This window comes from Triticum aestivum, chromosome 5B (assembly GCF_018294505.1).
Source record: "Triticum aestivum cultivar Chinese Spring chromosome 5B, IWGSC CS RefSeq v2.1, whole genome shotgun sequence".
Classification (NCBI taxonomy): Eukaryota; Viridiplantae; Streptophyta; class Magnoliopsida; order Poales; family Poaceae; genus Triticum; species Triticum aestivum.
The window spans coordinates 583,639,525-583,648,926 of NC_057807.1; positions in this window are offsets into that span (position 1 = coordinate 583,639,525).

Here is a 9,402-nt window from a genome sequence, read left to right on the forward strand (position 1 = left end):
CTGCTGCTAGAATCGTTTGTGGACTTAGTTGACAAAGCCAAAGTACACGTCAACCTAGTAGACCCACAAGTCAGCCTCCAAATCTGTCCCAAACAGCATACACCCAAAATTTCTAGCCAGATTCAAATTAATTTTAAATCTAAATATACCTTAATTTAAATTCAATGAAATTTTACCCGCACAAAAACAATGAAATTTAAAATATCAAAATCCGAAAGAAAATAGTATTTTGAACTAATTGCCTGTTTGCTGTATTTTTTCATTTTACAGCCCATTTATTATTACTTATAGCCCATTTATTAGTACTTATAGCCCATTTCTTATTACTTATAGCCCATTTTCTGGGCAAAATGCATCCCTCCTCGTCTTGAAAGATTTCCGGCCTAGCAGGGCGTAGAAAAGCAAATAGGCCTATGTTGGTTATTCTGCAAAAAACAAAATAGCTGGCTAGCCATTTTTCAAAAAGAAAAAAACAAACTGGCTGGTCATGTGCTAAACATATGAAATATAAGCCTGGGCTGGACGGGCCACGGGTCCCGCACAATCTAGTTGATACCATTCTCCGTCCCGAAAAAACAAAATTACTGCGTGCGCTGCTAGGTCCCTACTGTCATCCTCACCATGTACAGTCATCTCCTTATTCCTCTCGGTTGTTGACCATGTTGACAACACCGGAGGGCGGCGCCGCGGCGAGCGAACCAACGCGGAGGACGATGGTGAGGCCTCGGACGGGAACGAACAGGAGCCGGGGAAGATCGCAGCCAGCCGTGGGAGGCGGGAGCAGGCAGTCCCGCCGGCGCTGGTTTGGCTTTGGCAGCTCGAGGAAGAAGAGACTGAAGAAACGCGACAGACGTTGAATGTCAATCCAACGTTCAAGGTTGGCACAATCATTTGTTGACTAAGCGGACACCAGGTAGCATACTTTTTTATATATAGGAAGAAAACTGCGAGGAAAATGCGTTTGTCTACCGTCCTCCTCACAGGAAACGTTCACCACATGAGTGAATAGCACCCTTGGTTTTCAACCGAGAGGTCTTGGGTTCGAGTCCTAATAACTCTCAATTTTGTCCTCCTTCCTTCCTCGCAAAAAAGGGAAAGAAAATCAAAGACTTGGGAAGGCGTACAGAACAAGCTAGTGTACCAGTAAAGAGACGTTGCCGAGTTTTAGAAAAAAGAGAGACATGCTCCCGTAGCTGGTTCGAATCCAAACCTAGACTATGACTATATATGGTGCTACGCTACTCTGCAATTAATGAAACTGACATATCCAACGTCTGCTTCTCCTCTTCTCTACTTACTCTGCCTAGCATCAGAAGCTCTGGCCGCAGCAACCATGTCCACTGGCTGCTCGTCCACCTGCTCTTGAGCAGGCAACAACCAGATATGCGCCAAGTCGCCACCCGTACCATCGCCGGTGGGTTTCATCACACCCCCGCCGGCACGCGCACCGCAGCCGATTGCTCATCGCAACCCGCTGCCGTTGGTGTGGTGCCACTGTTTCAAATCATGCAGAGTCATCTGTCGCGTCTCAACCACAATCCTCAACCATAGTCGAGTCTTCTACAAATGCCCGAATCATGGGGTAATAATATGTTTAAGTGTTGTTCTGCTGCTTTCAGTTGCTGATTTTTTTAATAGTTTGGTTGATGATATTCCAATTTGATTCGTGCAGAAAAGGGAAGATTCATGTGATTTGTATTTCTGGGAAGTTGTTGATGTGGGGGAATGCAACTACGCTGATTATTTGGTTAGCCGAGGAATCCCAATACCAGCAGGTTGGGGTGTTGGACAAGTAACTGAAGGAACGGCAGAAGAGGAAGATGCAGAGCAGAAGTTTAAAGATGCAGTTGCTCTGATCATGACCAAGCAACAGCTATTGAACGGCCTTGACAGCAATGAGGAGATGAAAGAGCTTGTGAAGATAATGGGCAAAAATGATGTGCTCTGTAGGATGATTGTCTCTTTATCTGCAGTGTATGTAGCACTCGTGATGTATTCAGTGGCTATGACATGAGCACTTTGTTGAAACTAGTAATGAATGAAACATGTGTAGCAGGCTGGGTGTAGTGTTGTGAACATCTAATGATTTCTATTAACGGAAATCAGGGGGTATCCCCTTTTACTCATAAATAAATAAATAGCAGAGGCCCTGTCGGGTCAGCTTTGTTCTCATTCGAAGACGTCGAGCAAATTGCAGTCCAACAACAAACCATGTCATCAAATTCAAGTTTCACAGCCAAATATGAGTACAACTAAACAATAATGTCAACATGTTTTAGTTGTCATACAATCACCAAACACAAATCAGCATACATAACATGTGATGTTCTCATAGCAAAATACTTAGCAACATGTTCATCAGGTTTCAGTTGTCATAGCAAACACAATGTCACATAGTAGATAAAAACGTCTTCTGACAGCAAATACGACAAAAGCAATGTAATCATCATCCGCAGCAGCAGCGTCAACATCTTCGCCATGTGTATCAGTCTGAATCGTAATTCCCCACGGTGTCATCTTCTTCTTCGTCCTCAACGTCCTCGAACATTGGCTTCTTCTTGATTAACTCTTGTATGTCCACAGCATGACAAGCAATCTTTTCGCTGGCGTCATTGACGTGATAGTTCTCAAGGATATTAGGAACATCCATGTTATCTTGTACATCAGGAGCAGTGTAAGCATCATCTTGTTGTGCAACTTCATTAAACGAATTCCTCTGCTCAAACCTTTGCAATACTCTCCAGTCATCACTACGTGCAAATGTGTCTTCCAAGAAAAATATCTGTGTTGCTTGATTTGCCAAAATAAAAGGCTCGTTGGTCTGGTACGCCGCCTTGACATTGATGGATTTGAAATAATCATCAGCTCTAGGTTTTGCGATCCTGGAAAACAGGTTATACCAACGACAGCACAACAGAACCACACACCAATGATCCTCGAAATTGGAGATATGCTGCAACTGAACAATGTCTGTTATGTTAGCATACATTTCAGTTGTCTCTTTGTCATACGTATTAGTGCTCATGATGGCACTGTTTTGTGTCTTCCTGCCTTCGTCTTGTGCAAGGGTGTTGTAGCGCACATCTCCAACAACGCAAGATTCATAATGTCTTACCTGAGTATCAGGACCCATTACTAGTGAGTAAAGGGCATCATCAACTGTCTGCCCATCCTCCCGCATCTTCTTAACCTATGGTTAGAAAATAGACAAGCTGATCATCTTATGTACTCAATATATTAAAAAACTGACAGTGCACTTCAAAAGCTTACATGGTTCTTGAACCATTTCGCAAATCCTGCCATAACCAGTTTGTCAATGTTTCTTGGATTTTGCGGCAGTAACTCCTCTTTGTAGATGCTGCACAACATAGTGATCGCGTCAAACATCTAAATATATAAGAATGTGCTGCAAGTTTAGTAGATTATGATGTATAAGTTGTAGTATTGCACTTACTTGATATAAGGTAGTATCTCAGGACAGTTATTCAACACATACCAAACCATTTTGTCCAAATCTTTAGGTTTGTCCTCTTGCCGACTCTTCCCTGTAACTCGAACAGAATAATCGAAAACATTGAGCCCGGGATTGTCTTCACCCACCTCTTTGCTAAGCTGATCAGCTGTTTCAATGTATTTTGAGCAGAATGTCAACGCTTCTGTAGCAATGTAGGCCTCTGCAATGGAACCCTCGGGTCTAGATCTGTTCCTAACATAGCCCTTGAAAGTGCCTAGCCGCCTTTCAATAGGGTACATCCAGCCGTACTGTACTGGACCTCTAAGTAGTGCCTCATCAGGTAGATGAACAGACAAATGCACCATCACATCAAAGAAGGCTGGAGGATATATCTTCTCAAGGTCAAATAGGATAGTTGGTATCTTGTCTCTAAGATGCTCCAAAGCATCTATCCTGATATTTCTACTGCAGAGTTCCCTGAAGAATTGTCCCAACTCTGCAACTGCTCTGTATAAGTCAGGGCGGCCCAATCCTCTAAGGATAACATGTAAAACCCTTTGAAGTAGGACGTGGCAGTCATGAGTTTTCAACCCTTGTACCTTGTTTCCATCTGCATTGACTCTCCTTTTAGGGTTGGAAGCAAATCCATGTGGGAATCTCACACGTGACAGGACCTCGCAGAATTCTTTTCTTTTTACCTTGCCCAAGACGTACATAGCTTGTGCCATATCTCGTGGTTTACCTTCATCTTGCACTTGCAAATCCTTTCTGATACCCAGGTGTGTCAAATCAATCCTAGATATTAAGAAGTGTGCCGATAATGATGTCACATATATTTTTCTCGATGTGCATCACATCAAGATTATGCCGCAGATCCAAATATTTCCAATACTCCAAGTCCCACAAAGTGGACCTGCGGGTAAACAATAATCTCTCTTCTGCCCTGCCACGCTTCCTTTTCCCTCTACCATTACCAGGATGGTTTCCTGGTGTAATATGCCTGACCTTCTCTAATTCCACTTGCAACTCATTGGCGGTGAGCCTATTTGGCGCATCATGGTTTTCATGCTTTGCATGAACACATGTCTTCGGTATTTTCTAGGATGCGGCTTGTCCTTGGCAAGGAAACGGCGGTGTCCAATGTAACAGATCTTGCTAAGTATTGCGTATGATAGTGGATTCCTGTCACAGCGAACACATGCATTGTAACCATGTGTCGTTTGCCCTAACATAGTGCCTAAAGCCGGATAATGATGGATGCACCAAATTATAATAGCACACAGAAAGAAATCAGCTGGTGGGCTGCTATATAGGTCTCGAGTGAGAACACCCTTCCATAGCTGTTGAAGTTCCTCCACAAGAGGCTCCATGAACAAATCAAAATCCTTTCCAGGACTTTTTGGAACTGGGATGAGCAAGGCGATCATGTAGTTTGATTCTTTGGTGCAAACATCTGGAGGCATGTTGTAAGGGATAACAAGCACTGGCCACATGCTATATGTGACGCTCTGGTGGCCAAATGGGTTAAATCCATCTGAAGCTAAGCCAAGTCTAATGTTTCTCGGGTCAGCAGCAAACTTTTTGTGTTTATCATTGAAGATTTTCCCCTCACTACCATGAGATGGATGGCTCATTACATTCTGATCTCTGTACTCCTGATTCCTAGAATGCCACAGTACATCCTCTCTGGTTTCAGCATCATGAAACAACCTCTACAATCTTGGTGTAATTGGAAAATGTCTCTAAACATTATGAGGAATCCTCTTCACATCATCACCATCTTTCCATCTTGATGATTTGCATTTCGGGCATTCACTTAAGTTGGCATAATCCTTCCGGAACAGAACACAACTATTCTTACAAACATGGATCATATCATATCCAATTCCAACTGCACGAAGGAAATTCTTCATTTTACTGTAGGTGTGTGGCAGCTCAGGCGCATCTGGGAAAGATTTGCGGAAAGCAGCCAACATTGCATCGAATGATTTGTTGGTCATCCGCTCAGATGTCTTCACCTGAAGAAAGGTGACCATAGCTGAGAATACTGACAGCTTATTTCCCGGGGTGACAGCCATGTTGCATTGTTCCAACATGCGGGCCCACCATTTTTCTTCTGTAGGTGAAAGTTCAAGGAATGCACGAGCATTTCGTAGCATTGTTTCAATGTTGGTCAAACTCACTGGCTCCGCCACCACCACCTCCTCCTCCTCTTCCACCTGAGCATCAGGCAGATCAAGATGGTGATCTGCTGCTTCCACGTAGTCAATAACATTGACGTTCACAACTTCACCATGATGAACCCACCTAGTATATGTGACTGACATCCCATACAAGTGTAGATGATTTTGCACGGTTGACTGGGGTCTTGTAACTGAATTCATACAACTGCTACACGGGCAGAGCACATCTGATTTCGGACCACTGTACTCAGCTTTGATAATGTTCATGAAGTTTTCAACCCCCTCGACATATGCAGCGGAGAATCTTCAAGCAGAAGTTATCCAAGTCATGTCCATCTGTTAGACATACAAATTAGTTCTTCTACTAGATATTACAGGAAAAACATATATGCTTTTTTATGAAGTCCAGAAAAAAATTACCTAGGTCGATGTCTAAAGCTATTGCAAGATATTTGGATGAGCAGATCTAAGTAACAAAATATATGTAAAGCAAATTTAGCAAACCGATTTGAGTGCTAAATTATGGCAGGCTGTTTCAGTAGTCAATGAGGCCGAGCACACAGCCATCGAACTATCGAAGGCCATCGCAGCAACAAAGATCGAGTATAAAACGGTGCAGAGCTATTTCACCTAACAGATTGGCTACTAGACCATGGCAATCTACATCACAATAAATATATGGCAGGATATTTTAGCAACTAATCAGCCTTGGCATGCTGTCTCAGCTAAATAGATTGAGTGCAGAACAGGGCAAGGAATCTTCTTAAGCAGAGCATATTGACACTAAACTACTTCGGCAAACAGTGAGATTAACAGTGTCTATCAGCTAACATTCAGCGCTACACCGACATGAACGGGGCCTCAGTCTAGAATGCACGTACCGTGGGAGAAGCTGACCGCCGTGCGTCTCCACACAAACGTCGCCAGCGGTGGCGACGCTGACCGCCGTGCGCCTCCACAAGAACGTAGCCAGAGGTGGCGGCATCGCTAGAGGAAGGCAGTCTATGAGAGTGTACTGTGGGAGCGAGAGGATCGCCGTGCATCCCCTCGACGAACCACGGCACCGACGTATCGGTGCGGCAGGGAGGGCGACTTTGGCGGAGCGAATGGAGTGGACAGGGATGGGGGGAGGGGGGTTTGGGGAATATTATTGGCTAGTTGGCCGAAGGGAGGTTGAATCGGATTTGGGGGGAATTTTTGTGGGGGGGGGGGTTCGCATGGTCGGTTTCTCCAAGTGTAGCCCCACGTGTTAGTGAAGAGGCGAGCCGAAGCGCGTTCCATTTGCGTGAGCCGTGTGCAGGACCGAACGTGTGTGGTGTGCAATGCGACCGCGACAGGAGTGATGTGAGTGTACCGCCTTTTTTCCTTTTAAACTAGGTGCTTCGCCCCCTCAAAAAAATTGTTGCTTCGCGCGATCCATCGATACTACTACTCGTAATCCGGTAATCCCGACTAAAACAGCACGGCCGGGTCTTTTCCCGCGCGATATGCTGGGAGGTTGGCTTAGTTGGGTTTTTTAGGACGAGTAATGCTACACCTATGTAATCCCAGTTACGTAATTAACATAATGTAAAACGTGTGAGCTGTTGATTGTATATTGGGGGGAGGGAGGGGCCCACCACCATGAAAATTAGGGGAGGAAAGAGAGAGGCAATTTACGTTAACCCTTTCGTAGGCACTCGTAGATGTAGAAAGATGTGAAATGCGTGAATGTGTAGTGGACGTACTATTGGAGTGCCTAAAATAATTTGTGTATGTATAGACCCTATGTGTTTATTTTACTTCGCATGTTAGATTTGTCTCGGTTCAATAAAAAGCAGAGTTGGTGATGATGGTGTGCCTGTCATCCTGCAATATAGGTCGTATGATCTATATCTAACGGATAGGAAGGAAACTATGACAATTTACCCGCACTCCTCTCCACATTTGCAGATAAGGCTTTCCCTCGTTCATCCTTTTCTCCCACAAGATCTTGATCTTCCGTGCAATGCACGGGCATCTTGCTAGTACTCCTACAATATGTATATTATTGTGAAAGTTCATATACACCTGCCGAGATTAATGCAAACACGGCAGATTTTCATTACATTTCGAACTATTATAGGACAGAAAAATAAAAGAAACCCAACCCTAAACCTATTCTACGGCGGCGACCGACCTCCTCCATCTGCGATCTCTATGTACGGGGGCGGGGTTCAAGGCCCGTGAAGTGAAGGTGCGGTCTCCGGCGAGGAAGAGTAGAACACGGGATACGGACCGGCCAGTTGGCACACCATGCCCTGCCGCCTCCCATGCCCTACTCATCCTTGGAGGAGTCCCCGACCTCGGCGGTGCCGGACGTTGGACGGTGGCAAGTAGGACGCGTGGCTGACGGTGCTCCCGTCGTCGGCCGCCAGCATGGCCACCGCTTGTGCGGTAGCGTCCGCGTCCGGCTACACCGCTATTGCGTCGCGAGAGGTGACTTGAGTGAGGGCGGCGACCTCTAGCTTCATCCCCGAAGACAAGCTCTACCACAGAGCATTCGCACTTGCGGTCATGGCGAATGTGGTGCGAGGTAGGAGGATGATGTGCTATGGTGTGGATGTTAGCTGGGCGTTGCCGCTTTAAGTAGCGCATTCCAGTGAGGCCAAGCGTCCGGGTGCGTCATTAAGTCGCCGGAGTTGGTTCCTCGGGCACTGAGCCTCTTAACGACGACATACGAACGGACGGCATGAATGCGGGCAGCTGGCGCTGGCTGGGAACACACCACGCGACGGTGCAAGGGGCGAGGGTTTTGGTGTGCTAGGGTAGTCAGCTGCGGTCGTGGCAACGTTGGAGATGCCCTTTTCTCACATGTGATCCCCGCATGTCATTAAAAAAGCAAGACGACCTCGCATGGTCTCAGGTCCAGAGGATGCAGTTGGCCGCGCTACACCACTCTGTGGATGCGTCGCGGCGCCCTGTGCATCCTCGATGAGCCGGGTGTTGGGGTGTGTTTGGATTGTGGCCAAAGTGCACCTTACCAAAATTTTGGTCATGACCCAATGATTGGTCTTTGTTTGGATGGTTGCCATTTTTTTGGCATGCCAATGAACTCTAGCCAACTCTAGTTCATTTTTCTTGCCAATGTCAGCCAAATCATGGGCAACCAATACCTCAACCAAAATTTTGGTCATGACCCAAAGATTGGTCTTTGTTTAGATGGTTGCCATTTTTTTGGCATGCCAATGAACTCTAGCCAACTCTAGTTCATTTTTCTTGCCAATGTCGGCCAAATCATGGGCAACCAATACCTCAACCAAAATTTTGGCTACCCAATGCTTTGATGGGGCAACCTTGGGCAGAAACCAAACATACTGTTGGTCGTGCCACAGCACTAACGCCACCCTCGGCACACTGAAACCTACCGTGTCTAGCAACGATATGAGCGTGTCGCTCACCACAGTCGCCGTGTCCAGAGGCGGTGCTGGAGCTGCTCCCCGTTATTGGCCCCAACGACCCACATGAATGGTTGTTGGTGGCAAGGAGGTCGTGGGCCAGCTCCTCCATTGGACTACTCTGTGCTACGTCGTCCCGACGGGTGTGCCCTACATGTCAGTTTCCCTATTTTCCCGGCCATATTCGAGCGTCAGTGCTCCGCGTTACCCATTAGGCCTTTCACTATGTAGGCCAAGCGAGACAACTTATTGTTCATTTGAGCCATTCAAGTATAATCATGTGGTGTTTGCTTATTTCTCATTCCTCTCCAATCCTCTTCTCCATTGATCATGCTGCCCTCCAGTCGAG